We start from the raw sequence: 15,020 nt of genomic DNA, 5'->3' as shown, positions 1-15,020 counted from the left end.
GTAATAAAAAGAAGAGTACAAGGCAATTACAAAATGGCAGATTCTGGCAATTCATAAAGAACTTCCTAACAATTTTTTTCCATCAATGAAAGGAGCTGTCTTAGGGTGAATTCTTTGTTGCAGGAGAGTTTAAAAGAGGAGAATCATAGATTTAGAATTGGAAAGAATTTTAGAAGCCAAAGAACCCAAGTCCCTTGTTTTACAAAAGAGGAAACTGAGAATATAAAAAGGTAAAGTGATTTGCCCAAGGACTCAGAGCTAGTGTCTGAGATATTATTTGAATCCAGATCTTCTTAGTACTAAGTCTCCCGCCTTACCTAGACAACTTTGTTGAGGTTCTAAAGAAGAGAGGGGATGCTTGACTGAAAAATCTATATGATCCCTTTCTATTATGAGATTTTATATTGATTGTCATAGTATCACAGAATTTCAGTTGAAAGGGATTGCAGAGATCATCTCACTGTATCTGAGTAGGAACCTACATTACAATATCCTCAAGCTTAAATGATTATCCAACCCTAAAGATCTCTAGTGATGAAGAATGTGAAATGGTTTGTTTCATTATGAGATGACAAATAAGTAAGGAGCTTTTCCTCACTTTGAGCCAAAAATCTGCCTTTGTACCTTTCATCCATGTCTTTTGATTCTGCCCTCTGGGGCAACAAAAATCAAACTTCTTTGCCTCACAACAAATATTAAAGTATTAGAACATAGTTATCATGCCTCTCCTGAGTCTTCTCCAAGATAAACATCTCAAGTTCACAAAAAGCAGTGAGGTGGCACAATAAAGTGCCAGGCCTACAGTCAAGAAGACTTATCTTCCTGAGTTCACATCTGGACTCAGACACTTACTAGCTGTGTGATCCTGGGCAAGTCATTTAATCCTATTTGCTTTAGTTTCCATATCTGTAAAATAAAATGAAGAAAGGGGGGGGGGGGAACGAACATAGCATGTGTTAATTTACATTTAGTCTCCATAGTTCTCTCTTGAGATGCAGATGTTTTCTATCCAAAATTCATTTGGATTGCCTTGGATCACTGAACTGCTGAGACTCTTTCATAGTTGATCATTGCAGTCTTGCTATTACTATGTCCAATGTATTCCTGGTTCTATTTTGTTTCACTCAGCATCAGTTCATGTAAATCTTTCCAGATCTTTCTAAAATCAGTTTGTTCATCATTTTTATAGAACAATTATAGTCCATTATTTTCATATACCATAAACTTAATTAGCCATTCACAAACTGATGGGCATCTACTCATTTTTCAATTCTTTGCCACCACAAAAAAAGAGCTACTACAAACATTTTTGCACATGTGGGAAGTAAAAGTACTTCCTTTATAATTTCCTTGCAATACAGACCCAGTAGTAGCACTGCTGGATCAAAGGATATGCACAGTTTTATAGACTTTGGGGCATAGTTCCAAATTGCTCTCTAGAATGGTTATGTAGTATGACCTGTTCTTGATGGAATCAAGTCATCCTTCTTTTTCTAAATGTTCATTAATCATTTCTTTAATAATCCATTCTAGAACTTTTCTAGGAGATAGTAAGATCTCAACTACTATAGTGACTCTGGGAATTTTGTGTAATGAATAGGTGTGTGAGATGTTTAGAAGGAAGAATTGGTGGAATGTGGTATAAGAAAGAGAAATAGACAATGATTATAAGGTTTTTATTTAAAATGACATCAAATCATCACATAGTTTAATATTTTTGTAAGGGTGTGTGGGTGTGTGAGTATAAGGAAGAGGGGTTATTATTTAGCCCATATAGGTTTAGGAATGTCTACAGAGACCTGAATATATGTGGCTCTCAGAAAGACAAGATTAATTCTCTCTAATTCTCCTCCTTCCACTTTTTCCAAAGGAGACTTTGATATCTGCCAAGAGGGGAAGCAGGACATTATATGTGGGGACTGAGTTATCACCCTGGATACTTTAGAATCAGCCAGAGTCAGCATAAGCAAAAATCCTTGGTTTTTATTCTTGATTGAAATGAGAGGAATGAACACAGGAATCTCCTCTTCCTCATTCCACCAGGAGTCACACTGGCTTGTCTTACTCCACCCTCTAATCCCTCCTCCTAAATCTCCCTATATACCAACAGATTAAGCCAGCACAGAATAGTGGGGCAGGCCGTTTTCCAAGCATGTGCTAATAGAGTATTGTCCAATAAGTAATTAGCCTTAAGTGCTCGACTGTCCAAGTGCATCTGCTCAGTTTCAGCCCATTACATCTCCTGCTTTCTTTTGTTTTAGAATACAGGTGGTCACACCATCCCTGACAGGTTAGTGAGAGCCCCCAAGGGGAGGTGATCACACCCTCCCTGACTTTTCAGGAAAAGAGATAAAAACACTGAAAAGGAAGTGATCATGCCCCCCGTTACTTCTCAGGAAGGGAGGTGAAAGCACTAAAAAGCAGATGATCACACCCTCCCTGACATCTCAGGAAGGGAGATGGAAAGCACCAAAGGGAAGTGGGCATTCCTAGTGGGTTTCTGGGCTGAAGGGTCTTATTAGAAACCTATCAGCATGGGAAGTATTACACAAGCACATAGCAATAATGCACAGACTATTAGTGATGACTCTCCCCATGGTCAATGCAGGCTCGATGTGGTATAACAAACATGAATTGTATATGCAAGTAGTGATATAACAAACAATAAGAATCAACATGGTATTGTAAAAGATTTCCAGAAGTCCTAGAAGGAGGGTACGTAAACAATAGTCACACATATGCCTTCTTCAGCAGCCAAGAGATAGTCCAAAACCAATCTATTGTCCATTGTTTCACGTGTCAGGGAATCCAATGATCCCCACAAGTTTTTGAAGTCCTACAACAGTCTTTTTATATGTTAAGGAATTAAATGATTCCTGCAGATTTTGAAGTCCTTATCATTTCTCAGAAAATCCGATGATTCCTAAGGGTTTTCAAGTCCTACAACAATCTTATCATGTTTCAGAGAATCCAATGATTCCTGAGGGTTTTGAAGTCCAACAATTTTTGATGCCCATGAGTCAAACGCCATAACTGCCATGCTCATTCAGTAGTGGGCACAGTCAACAATGGAACCACATGATGTTTCTTGGATCTTCTTCTTCATTTCAAGGGCTGCTCAGTCTCTCTCTGATGGACAAGGCAAATACAGCTTGTTGGTACCCATCTGATCCCCTCTCTGTACCTGTAGAGATACAAGCAAACCCTCTCCCCCAAGCAGTTAATTTATCTGGTCCCTTCCATTCACCACTTTCTGGGTCTCTCCATATCACCTGGCGATTTTCTAAAGATAGTGGAGCTGCTTGCACTGGACACTACCTTTCCGGTGGGTTATAAAACCTGTCTGCCAGAGCCATTGAATCTTTGTCAAAAATCAAGAAGTTAATAGTATAAAGGGCTAGATTTAGAAGTTCTCTAGGATTATCTGTGGCTCCCCCTTTCTTTTGTTTTTGGAGGAGCGTCTTAATGTCTCTGTTTCTCCTCTCTACTATTGCTTGTCCTTGAGGATTAAAGGGTATGCCAGTGGTGTGTAAAATCTTATATTGTACACAAAAGTGTACAAAATTTTTAGAAGTATATGCAGGTCCATTGTCTGTTTTTATTGCTTGTGGCACACCCATAATTGCAAATGCTTGGATAAGGAATGCAGTGACCACTCAGGCTGTCTCTTTTGTTGCTGGTATTACAAAAGTGAATCCTGAAAAGGTGTCTATCACAACATAGATAAAAGACAGACGACCAAAAGATTTATAATGGGTCACATCCATTTGCCAAATTTCTATTGGGTCTCAACCATGAGGGTTCTTCTCTGGAGGCAGCGTAGGAGCGTGGAAAGGAAGGCAAGCTGTACAGGCTTTTACTATGCTCCTAGCTTCCTCTCTTGTTATTCCAAATTGTAAACATAAAGCTCGAGCAGCCTGATGATGTTTAAAATGAGATTCTTGGACTTCTTGAAATAAAGAAGTATTGGCAGCCAACATAGTTAGAAGGCTATCTGCCTTTGAATTACCATCAAAAATGGGACCTAGAAGTTCACTATGAGAGTGGACATGCAAGATATAAATCTTACCTGAATGCTTTCTTACTTGGTCTTGAAGTTCCTTAAAGAGCTAATATATATTAGAGGCTACAAATTTTATTTGGGCTGTGGCAATTCTTTGTACCATACCTACTGAATAGGGTGAATCAGATATTATATTTATATAATCTCCTGGATAATAAGTAAGAGCTAGAATGATTGCATACAATTCATTCTGCTGAGTGGACTGAAAAGGAGTTTTGACTACTCTCTTTATAGTTAAGTCACGAGAGTAATCAGTGCAAATATTATGTTTAGATGCATCTATAAAGATAGTTGGTCCTTTAAGAGGAACTTTAGAAATCTTTTCTTCAAGAATCTATCACCAATTATGTAATAGTCTGGTTATTTTTAATGGAGACCCATGTGTAAAATTTGGAGCCATGGCTAATAAAATTTGCTACTCTGGGATGGTTTCACAGCACACATTAATTTGTGGATCAGTATAAAAGGTGTATATCTTGTCAGGTCTTATCCCAAATAATTGTACTGCTCACTTAATGGCCTTTAATAAAATTCTAGCCACAAGCACTGGGTAAGGAGTAAGACTTTGTTCTGGTTGTGCTGGGAGGTTCACCCACTCTATCACACTGTCTCCTTGATGAAGGACTACTGTGGGTGCCTCTTGTGTAGCAAAAACTGATATTTCTAAGGGTTTTTGAGTGACTTTTTCAACCACATTGGATAAAGCCAGTTCAACTTCTCTCAGAGACTCTTGAACTTCTTTTGTAAGCTGACGTGGTAGTTTAAAGCACTATCTTCCCTTAAGATGTCATATAATGGTTGCAATTGATAGGTAGTCAAGCCTAACACTGGACGCATCCATTGCATATCTCCTATCAATCTCTAAAAGTCATTTAAGGTATTTAGCTTCTCTGTTCTTAAGGAAAATTTCTAGACTGTAAGCACTGTAGGGTATACTTCATATCCTAAATATTGAAAAGGAGCATGTCTGAATTTTTTCTGGAGCTATGTACAATTTGTAGTTCCTTAGCGTTTCTATGGTCTTTTGTAGACATGCTTCTAACATTTGTTCCTCAGGTGCATATGCAATATATCATCCATGTAATGTAATAACATTACTTTTGGCAATGCTTTTCTTACTGGAGTAAGAGCAGCAGCAACATACATTTGACACATAATAGGGCTGTTTTTCATTCTCTGTTGCAAAACTGTCCATTCATATCTTTTATAAGGCTCTGCTAAGTTAATGCTGGGCACTAAAAAGTCAAATCTTTTCATATCCTCCTTATGTAAAAAGATAGAATAGAAACAATCCTTAATGTCTATAACCCAAAGAGGCCATTCTCTAGACAATTGAGTAGAAAATAAAAGTCCAGGCTGAAGAGTTCCCATGGTTTCCATCTGTTCATTTACCTTTCTTAAATCAGTCAACATCCTCCATTTTCCAGATTTCTTTCTTACAACAAATACTGGGGAATTCTAAGGACTTAGAGAAGGTTGTAAGTGTCATTGGTCAAGTCGCTCCTGTACAATATCTAATAAGGCCTGAATTTTATCGCTACTTAAGGGCCACTGTTCTATCCACACTGGTATATTAGTTTTCCATTGGATAGGAACAGGTGAAAGTGTTGGCAGGCCTTCAACAGCAATCCTGCCTAAAAAAACAAAGTACTCATTTTTAATCCTAATTGTTGTAAAATGTCTCTTTCCCACAGATTGATGGGGAAGAGACATTTTACAACAATTGTTGGGTTTTCACAGATTGATGGGTTTTCAACTATAAAAAAAGTAAAAACTCCTCCTTCGCCTTCAAAAGTCCATCTCATAGGGGCAGCACTAACTTCAGCTGCTAATGATCCTCCTATGCCAGACATGTAGGTGTCTGCCTTAATCTTTAGCCAGTGACTGGACCCGTTGGCACCTCTAATGACTGCACAATCTGCACCAGCATCTACCAATCCTTCTAATGGTATGCCATTTTTATAGATAGTAAGCATAGGTCGGTCAGCTATTACAGCTGCTGTCCAGTATATTCCTGGATTTTGTTGCTTGGAGTCAGAATCTGGGCGACTATCACCAGATTGCTTATTAGGAGTCTGTATCTGATGCTACTACTTCTCCTGGGTGATAAGTCACATATTGTCTATCTACTTGTATTAGTGATTGGGATATTATTTACACATTCCCCAGTTTCCCATATCAGTGTATGGATAGACACTGTTTTGTAAGTGCTCTCAGAAGATGAAATGGTCAAGCCTACTGTGTCTGGAGGCAAGGGATTCATAGGCTGGAGAGGAACAGATTTCACTTCTCCAGGGTATATCTCAGTTGTCCCAGCTGCATACAACTCTATTCTCCCCAATTGTAATCCCTTTCTCCCATCAGGTTGCTTCCTGGCTGATTGATTGTATAATTCCTTTCTCCCATCAGATGGCTTCCTGGCAATTGGTCATGTCTGGGTACTGGACTTTTAGGCATTCTCTGGGTATAGCATCAGCTGCCATCATGCCCCAAGTGTTTTTTGCCTGGGACCCTGGATCTGGGCCCCTAAATCCATTTCCCTGAATCAGTCTATATTCTGAGGCCCAATGGAAGCCTCTGTTGCATTTTGGACATGGGGTATTGGGTCTTGTTCTCCCACCCTATTTTCTCATTCTGTCTCTATGTCAACATTGAGCTTTTAGATACCCTACTTTACCACATTGAAAGCACTGATGAATCTCTCTGGAAGTCCCTTGCCAGAAGGGACCCTGTCTTCCCATATTGGAATCTTGGGAAGTCTGCATCATAGGCTGGCTATAAAAGGCATTTGTGCCCACTGTGGCACCTCATCTTATGATCTCCTCTAAAGGAGCATCCTTGCATAGTCCTAATATAATTCTTCTACAAACCTCATTAGCATTTTCTTTAGGAAGTTGCTTTATCAAAATGTCTGTTACTGCATTTTCACTATTAGTTTGTTTGATAGCTGTCTGCAAATGTCCCACAAAATCAGCAAAAGGTTCATTTGGTCCTTGTGCAATTTTTGTGAAGGCCTCACCCTTGTCGTTTTTATTGTGGAGAGAAGTCTATGCTTTGATAGCAGCAGCAGCAATTTGCTCATATGCTGCTATGGAGTAATTAATCTGTACTGAAATGTCTGCATAAGAACCTACACCTGTTAGTTGGTCACAGGTGATTGTAATATTAACTCCACTTTGACTATTTTGTTGGGCTTGTATCCTATATTCAGAGCTCACTATATTCAGAAAGCCGCAACAAGTTTTGTCCAGGTTCTAAGCATACCCTTGCTATAGATTTCTAGTCACTAGGGGTTAAGACTTCATAAGCCAAATTCTATAATAACATCTTAACATAGGCTAATGTAGCCTTATAAAGAGTGCAAGCCTTTTTCAGGTCTTTGAGGATTTCTATATCAAAAGGAGTGTATCTTCTACTTTCTTGACCTGAAGAGTTAAATTGTTGATTTACATTTCTAATTTCAACTCAGATATATCCTTCCCTTCCTCTGTGGCTTTAAGTACTGCCTTTTGCAATCTACTCATAGGAGGGGGTGATTGCTGGGGTGAGGTGCTGGTGGTATCACTGCCCCTCCCACTACTCCTCCTCCCTCCATCCTAGAAGGCAGAGTTGATGGCCGTGTCAATTATCTGCTCCCGTAGCCAAGATTGAAGCTGCCTGGTGAGTGGGAAAATCACCACACTCTTGAACCTCATTTTAGTCCCCATACCCTCTAGTGATATGGTCATTAAAGTGTTCTTAGTCTTCCTCTTTTTCCTCACACTTCCTCATCTGGCTGTTCTGAAAACTTTTCTTTTTTCTATAACTTGCAGGATTTTTTAAGGCCAATTGTATTATGTTGTATATATAGAGAGAATGTTTCTTTGGAAATTGAATCGGAACCATTACATTGTTTCCAGTTATCTGCCCTTACATCTTCTTCATTGAAGAACCAAGGAGACTACATTCTAATATATTCAGGAATCCATCAATCTGCTCCCAAGTCATAAATAAACCCTGTGTCTTTATCAGTCTGAGTATGCTTCTTATAGATCTCCTTTGGGGTGGGGTTAGGGGGTGGGAGTGGGGGAGAATCTTTTCCTAATATCTGCCCCATTTCAGCTAGAAAAGGTTACTAGTTTAGCCCTTATCAAAGTAAGTTCCGTGTTTGTCTATTAAAATACTCACCCAATTTTCTGGTCACCTGGGGACTTCAGTGAAAGTAGGGTCCTTGGTCCACACATTAGGCACCAATTGTGGGGACCGAGTTAACACCCTGGATACTTTAGAATCAGCCAAAGACAGGATAAGCAAAATTCTTGGGTTTTATTCTTGGTCAAAATGAGAGGAATGGACACAGAAATCTCCTCTTCCTCACTACGCCAGGAGTCACACTCACTTGTCTTACTCCACCCTCTAATCTCTCCTCCAAACCTCTCTATACACCAACAGATCAAGCCAGCACAGAATAGTGGGACAGGCCATTTTCCAAGCATATGGTAATAGAGTATTGAACAATAAGTAATTAGCCTTAAGTGCTTGGCTGTCCAAGTACATCTACTCATTTTCAGCCCATTACAATTATATACAGAGATTGACTACTTTGCTTTCTTCAGAAAGAAAGGGAGCACTGGGCTAGAATTATGACTATCATATCTCTTAAATATTGTTACTCTAAAGTAAATAATTTTCATATTCAAGCTTTTTTTCCTGATTACTATCTCTTAATGGAGAAAAACTTCCCCAATATATATATTTCCCCAAGATTTGACTCTCTTTATACTAATGTCAAAGTTCCAAAATGAACATACATAGTAAACAGTAAATAAATCCATTTATCTAGGTCAATAACAGAAATCAGAGAAGGTACATATATGAGAATATATCAGACAATAGAGAGTAAATGAGCTCTTTCATTGGATGGAACATAGCTCAGTTTAACCAAGAGAGTTTCAAATTTCACCCCAAAAGAAATCTTCTGAAGTCTTTAGAATAGTAAACTGGGGATAGTATGGACATGGCATCAGTGCTAACTCCTCTACATGTCAGTTTTTTTCCCAGGGTCTCTCTTCCTTCTGGAACATGATGAGAATGTGAAACTGTGTCTTATCTCTTGAAGCTAGAACCAAAAAAACAAAACAAAACAAAACAAAACAAAACAAAAAAAACAGAATCTTTACTCTCTCAAGCTTTCATCAACTCTCCCTTCACATAGATATAGAGCACTGAATAATCATTCTCCCCCAATGAAGAGAATTCCATGCAAATGGGATCTTGAGTCCAAAAAGTCCATCAAGTCTTTTGATGGACTTTTTGGACTCAAGATCTAAGGATAGAGATGTAGATGGATTTTCATGAATGTCTTCTTACTGGGAAATTCTTATCCATAAATCTTCTATAAACATATAATATAGGTTCTATACTAAGAAGCCTTTTTATAGATTTTTTAATATTGAAGAAATACTAACACCTCTGAGATTAGTATGTTTTACTCTCACTACATGACCAACCCACCTCCTTTTCAGTTTATAGATGTCCACATTGGTGTCTCTAATATGTCTTTCCCATAACCCACTCTAGAATTAACCTCTCTTCCAAAAGGAGTAAAAAGTTGTTCCTTCTTAGGGAATGGGGTCTTACTCAATTGCTCACTCTTCTTGAATTTACTCCATGAACTAGTGACCTCAGCTTTTTAAGGGTTATCAGGGGTATGGCCAAGCTTTGCCCAGCCAATAGTGCTGTCCCTTCCATTTAATCAAGGAATTGCTTCAAATTTCATTAAGAAAAGACTCTTCTGTCTTCACAGTTCATTATCTATCACTTGCTTTAATCAAAACTAATTAGAAACCAACTCATATATGAATTGTATAATTCACATATATACATATGGGTAAAGGGATGGGTGGGTGAGTGTGTGTGTGTGTGTGTGTATGTGTGTGTGTGGAAAGAGAGACAGACAGCAGACAGACAGACAGAGAAAAAGAGAGAGAGAGAGATTCACATATATAAGATACACAAAGATAAATGTACATACTTTAAGATTTTCAAAACTTTTTCCTCACAACAGTGCTAAGTACTACAAGTAACATCCCCATTTTATAGTTGTGGAAATAGAACAAGAGTCACTTAACAAGCGTCAGGACAAGAGTCAAACGCTGAGCTTTCTAAAATCCATGACTCTTTTGATAGCGCGATTTGAGAGGCATCCACATAGAAGTTTAAGCCATGGGTGTCTGGAATCACCTGCATCTGGAGAAGAAAATACCAAAGTTCTGTTTTTCAAAAAAAAAAAAATCATCATGACTGGGGCAAACTTAAGATAAATGAATTCACAGCCTAAATCTCAGGAATATGCAACATTTGGCTCTTGGATATTTCAATTTGATACATTCACCATAATTTCTAAAAGACCTGAAAAACTGCTAGATTAAAAAAAAAAAAGATAAAAAAATTCCTATATATTTTATTCACAGTTTTGGCAAAGGATTAAAATATAGTATTCATTACTTCCTGGAAAGAAAGTACCCTGTGTTCTTCTCAAAGCACCTCCTCTTCCAAGAAAATGTCAATTAATCCTGTTAATACATTCATAAAACTCTGATTCAGAGTAAGCAGAAGAAGAGGGATGAAGAAACATGTGTTGACTGATTATTCCAGGAACTATCAATCTATATCAAAATCCACCTTTAGGAATTCAGAAAAGACAGAACCATAAAGCTGCATGGAATTGGTAGGGTTAAGACTGGAATTGAGACTTTCCAAGTATCACCAAGACAAAAAATAATAGAATTCTTCTGACCCCTACATTTAAAAAAATTTCTTCAAAGTTCCAAATTACTTCTTTTGCCTCCTCATTTTTTTAATATGATCATCATTTTTTAATGATGACATCATTAGGGCTGAGGTTGTGAAGTGAAATGTAAAAAGCACTTTGTTTTAAGTCTTCTACAGAACACAGAATTCTCTATGTTTTCTCCCTGGTCATTTCTCTTAAAATTATAAACTCAGCAAAGGAGCACTTTGAATTCATTCTACACATCAGAAATGTAAGTAATCAACAAACTTTTTCAAGTTTCAGTTCTCGGCTGAATTAAATTATGGGATTAGAGCCAAATTTTCTGGAAATACTTTGTTTCTGTTCTTAAATGTTCAAATATTCTTTGGCTCTGCTTACTTGTGAATCCAAATTTTTTCTAATAGTAATTTAGTTCAATTTATTATGTATTTCTTGGGCATGTCAGCTAGTTTGGAGCAGGAGGGTTTATTTACAAAGGGGAAGGAGGAAAGATATTTCATAGCTATTTGTTTAAGACATACGGTCATTTGTTTTTAGGCTAATGTAAGTAAGCATAGAATTTTATAACTAAAAAGTATTAATTAGCTAGTCTAACTCTCTCATTTTAAAAATAAGAAAACTGTGATCCAGTGAGAGAGAGAATGGCTCAATCAGAGTATAATAAATAGTTTGTTTGCAATAGAGAGGGGAGTAGAATCTAGATTTTCGGATTCCTGGTATAAAGCTTTTTCCACTCTATTGTTCAAAATAGCCATATTCTCTAAATTTTGAAAGCATTCTACAGAGTTTTTAATATTTCAAAATTTATACAGTAAGTTGAACTCTTTTTTTTTTTTTACTTCTAAAATATTAAATAATATCAATCTTTTTTTTTCCAGAGTTTGTTCTAAGAAAGACAAAACAGTTAGGTTGTAGTTGTGGTGAACATTCCTTTAGGGTGGGATGACAAAGGAGGAGAAAAGGGCCAAAGTTGGAATAGCACAGGTTAGGGGGAATAAAACATACAGAAATGATGGTTCCAGATGTTTCATTCACTTTTTTTTATTCTTAACTAAGTTCGGTACTTGTTTGGTAGAAATGTTTGGTAGAAATCACTAGTAAATCTGTTTAGTTCTAGTGTTTTTTTTTTCCTTAAGAAATTCATTTAGGATCTGTTCTTCTGCTCTTTAAAACTATCAATCTGTATGTAATTCTCAGAGAAAAACAATCTAGTCCTGTGGCTTTTCTCAAAATTTGCTATTCTATTTAATTAAAAAACTTTCGCATTTCCCTGTCTAATCATTTCCCCCTTTGGAGGTACAATCTATATTATGATTTGATCATAAACATAGGTTAAAACTGCAATGTGTCCATGCTTGCATCCTGTTATAATAACTCAGAGATGTTCCAGTATCAATCTATTATTATTATTATTATTATTATTTTGGTGAGGCAGTTAGGATTAAGTGACTTACCTCAGATCACATAGGTAGTAAATATTAAATATCTGTCCGATTTGAGTTTAGCTCTTTCAGACTTCTGAGCTAATGTTCTATCTACGGTGACATCTAGCTATCCCTAAGGTGTTCATACTTGCATCCTGTGATAATTTAGAGATGTTCATCTATTATCTAAAAGATTTAGTATTGTACTTACAAAACTTCTTGATTATAGAAATTTGCTAGAAAAGAATAGGGGACATAAGGGTAACTGCTCCTTTATTTTGATACCAGTTGAAAGTTACGTAAATGACCATCTGGACTGAGCCAAGCTTAAATCAGTCAGATGGGATGGAGATATTCATGTTGGAGAAATTGAGTCAGGAGAATCTTATCTCAGTTTTATGTTAACAGTTGTTCTCCCAAACCTTCCCCTGAGAGCCCCACGTAGAATTTGTGCATGTAAAACCCCATAAGGCTTCTGTCATCAGCATCACTGGCTTAATAAAATTCTTTGATGATCATATTTGAGTCAGACTCAAAATAACATCAGGTAATAGTCACATAAGGTCTTAAATAGCAAGTTCCAATAATCATAGCTTCAGATGGTTTCAGATCTCAAGGATCATGCATTTTAAATAAGTATTGACTATAATCTTACATTGATAACAATAAGAGATTCATCACAGAAAACTCACAACTTTTGACATAGCTACTACACATTCTAAGTAGACTTTTTTTTTTTTTTTTGCTTTAAGATGCTTAATAACAACCAAAGACTTGAGATGTATAAATATAAAAAAATCTGAATTGTTTATAAAGGGACATACACATAGGCTGCTGTTCCTAGAATTCCTTTAAACAATCGGAATGACTTTAAGGTGATTCTTCTTAAGTCATTGCAGATAAACTAGACATATTCAAATTTCAAATCAAATAACAAACAAAAATAAAATCAGATTTCTCATTACAGTGACACCAGGTGGTTCATAAATTGCAAGTCTTCACCAATATAATTATCCACACTGAAATCCTATTCCTTAAAGCAAAAAACAAAATGCTTTCTAACTTTCACCTCACAACTTTTTGTTTGCCTAATTATACTTATATCATTCAGAAAGACTGAGATACTTCAAAAATTGAATCCTATACATAATGACAAGTTCAAGCACTAACTTAACTCATGTTAGGCCATAACAAATTCAGATTAAAACGCAAAATCTTTTCTATTTATCACTTGCTATAGTAATTTAGCTGCCTTGATATTATTTTAGCAACTAACAATTCTAATAAATAATAATTCAGTATTACAATGGAAGTTTCCATTTTTTAATCTACCCTGATAATAGAAATTGGCTATGAGAACTATAAGCAGAGACATGGTTATAATAGGAACAAAACTGATCCTGTAGGTCTACATCACTAGAAGTTGCCTAACATATGGAACAAGGTAGACAGATTTCTTTTATGGGAAAATTAAAATGAAGAGTTCCCCTTAGCCTTTTCTACATAACCTTCCTACCTTATTGCCAGAGACAGATATTCACTAGCCTTAAATTTCAGATGTTACTTTTTTTGAACTGCCAACTGCAAACTGTTTCCTTGAATGTACCCATTTAAGAAGAACAGAAGAAATCAAGAATGAGACATCAAAAAGAATATTCAGAGTCCTAAAGTCTCAATAATCACAGTAGGTTTGGATATAATAATTATCAATATCAAATTATTATTATAATAAATTAGCTTACAAATGAAAAATTAGTAAGCCTTCTAAAAATCATACAAAAAATTTCTACAAGTTTTTTTTTCCTTAACTTAAACATTTCTTTCTAAATATATTTTCCATTCTTAAAAGAAGCTTAAAATTTATCCTGATGTTAAAAGGAATAATCATTAAATCTTTAAGAAATAAATTATTTCAGAAATCTCTACAATGACAGACTCTCTCTCATCCAACCTTAAGGCAAAAATAAGTCTTTAAAAATTGGAATTTATCAAAAGTAAGCTACAAAATTTCTTCAAGTAACATAAATAAATCCCTAAAGTACTAAAACAAAATAAATTTTTAATCATTACAAAATTTCTAGTTGCAACCTTTCTTTGATCAAAAAATGTTTACAATGAAGAGGAGGATCAAATTTTTATAAGCCAAAAAAAAAAAAAATTACAGCCATTTTAATTAGCCTAATCACAATTAAGTTTATCAGGCTTTTAAAATTTTACTCAATATATTTTTCTTCTCTTTCTCTTTAAATATATCACTAGAAAGTAAGAAATATTCATTATGGAATCCACATAGCTAGTAAATATGTAATAGCTCACAAAAATCCCTAGGAAAAAACCACAAACTTCAAATTAACATATATACATATATCTTTATAAATATATTTTTGTATTCACCCCTTAAAACAAAAATAATTTCTTAAGAGTGGAGTTTGTAAAGACTAAATTGCTTCAAAATATATACAATCAGGGGACAGAGCGAAGAAGGCAGAGAGGAGACATGTCTTTTTCTGACCCTTCCCCAAGACCCTCAAACTAACAGCAAATCCAGACTGTAGACTGGTTTTGGAGTGACAGAACTTATGAATTTGGGGAGTGTAAAAAATTTCCAGCAAAAGATAGTTTTGAAAATCTCCAGAAAAGGTCTGTTTCAATCAGGTACAAAGGGAGGTAGGTCAAGCACAGGTACTGGGTGCAGAAAGCACATAGTTCCAGGTTGGTGTGAGTTCCGCATGCTAGAGAATCTTCCCAGAGGAATCTA

General features: G+C 36.2%; 1 protein-coding gene across 2 annotated transcripts in view; it reads left to right on the top strand.

Moving 5' to 3' along the window:
* BDKRB1 (bradykinin receptor B1) overlaps positions 1 to 15,020 on the top strand; it is an 82,349-nt gene that overhangs the window by 48,049 nt on the left and 19,280 nt on the right. Inside the window, exon 1 of one of the 2 annotated variants that reach the window (XM_012550515.2) lies at positions 10,620 to 11,088. The exons of the other annotated variant lie outside the window; for it this stretch is intronic. The gene's annotated coding sequence lies outside the window, so the exon portion shown is untranslated. Of the gene's footprint in view, positions 1 to 10,619; positions 11,089 to 15,020 lie in introns of those variants that run through there. 2 annotated transcript variants of the gene reach the window in all.

The sequence above is a fragment of the Sarcophilus harrisii genome, chromosome 2 (genome assembly GCF_902635505.1).
Source record: "Sarcophilus harrisii chromosome 2, mSarHar1.11, whole genome shotgun sequence".
Classification (NCBI taxonomy): Eukaryota; Metazoa; Chordata; class Mammalia; order Dasyuromorphia; family Dasyuridae; genus Sarcophilus; species Sarcophilus harrisii.
This window is presented reverse-complemented; position numbering and strand designations above follow the sequence as displayed.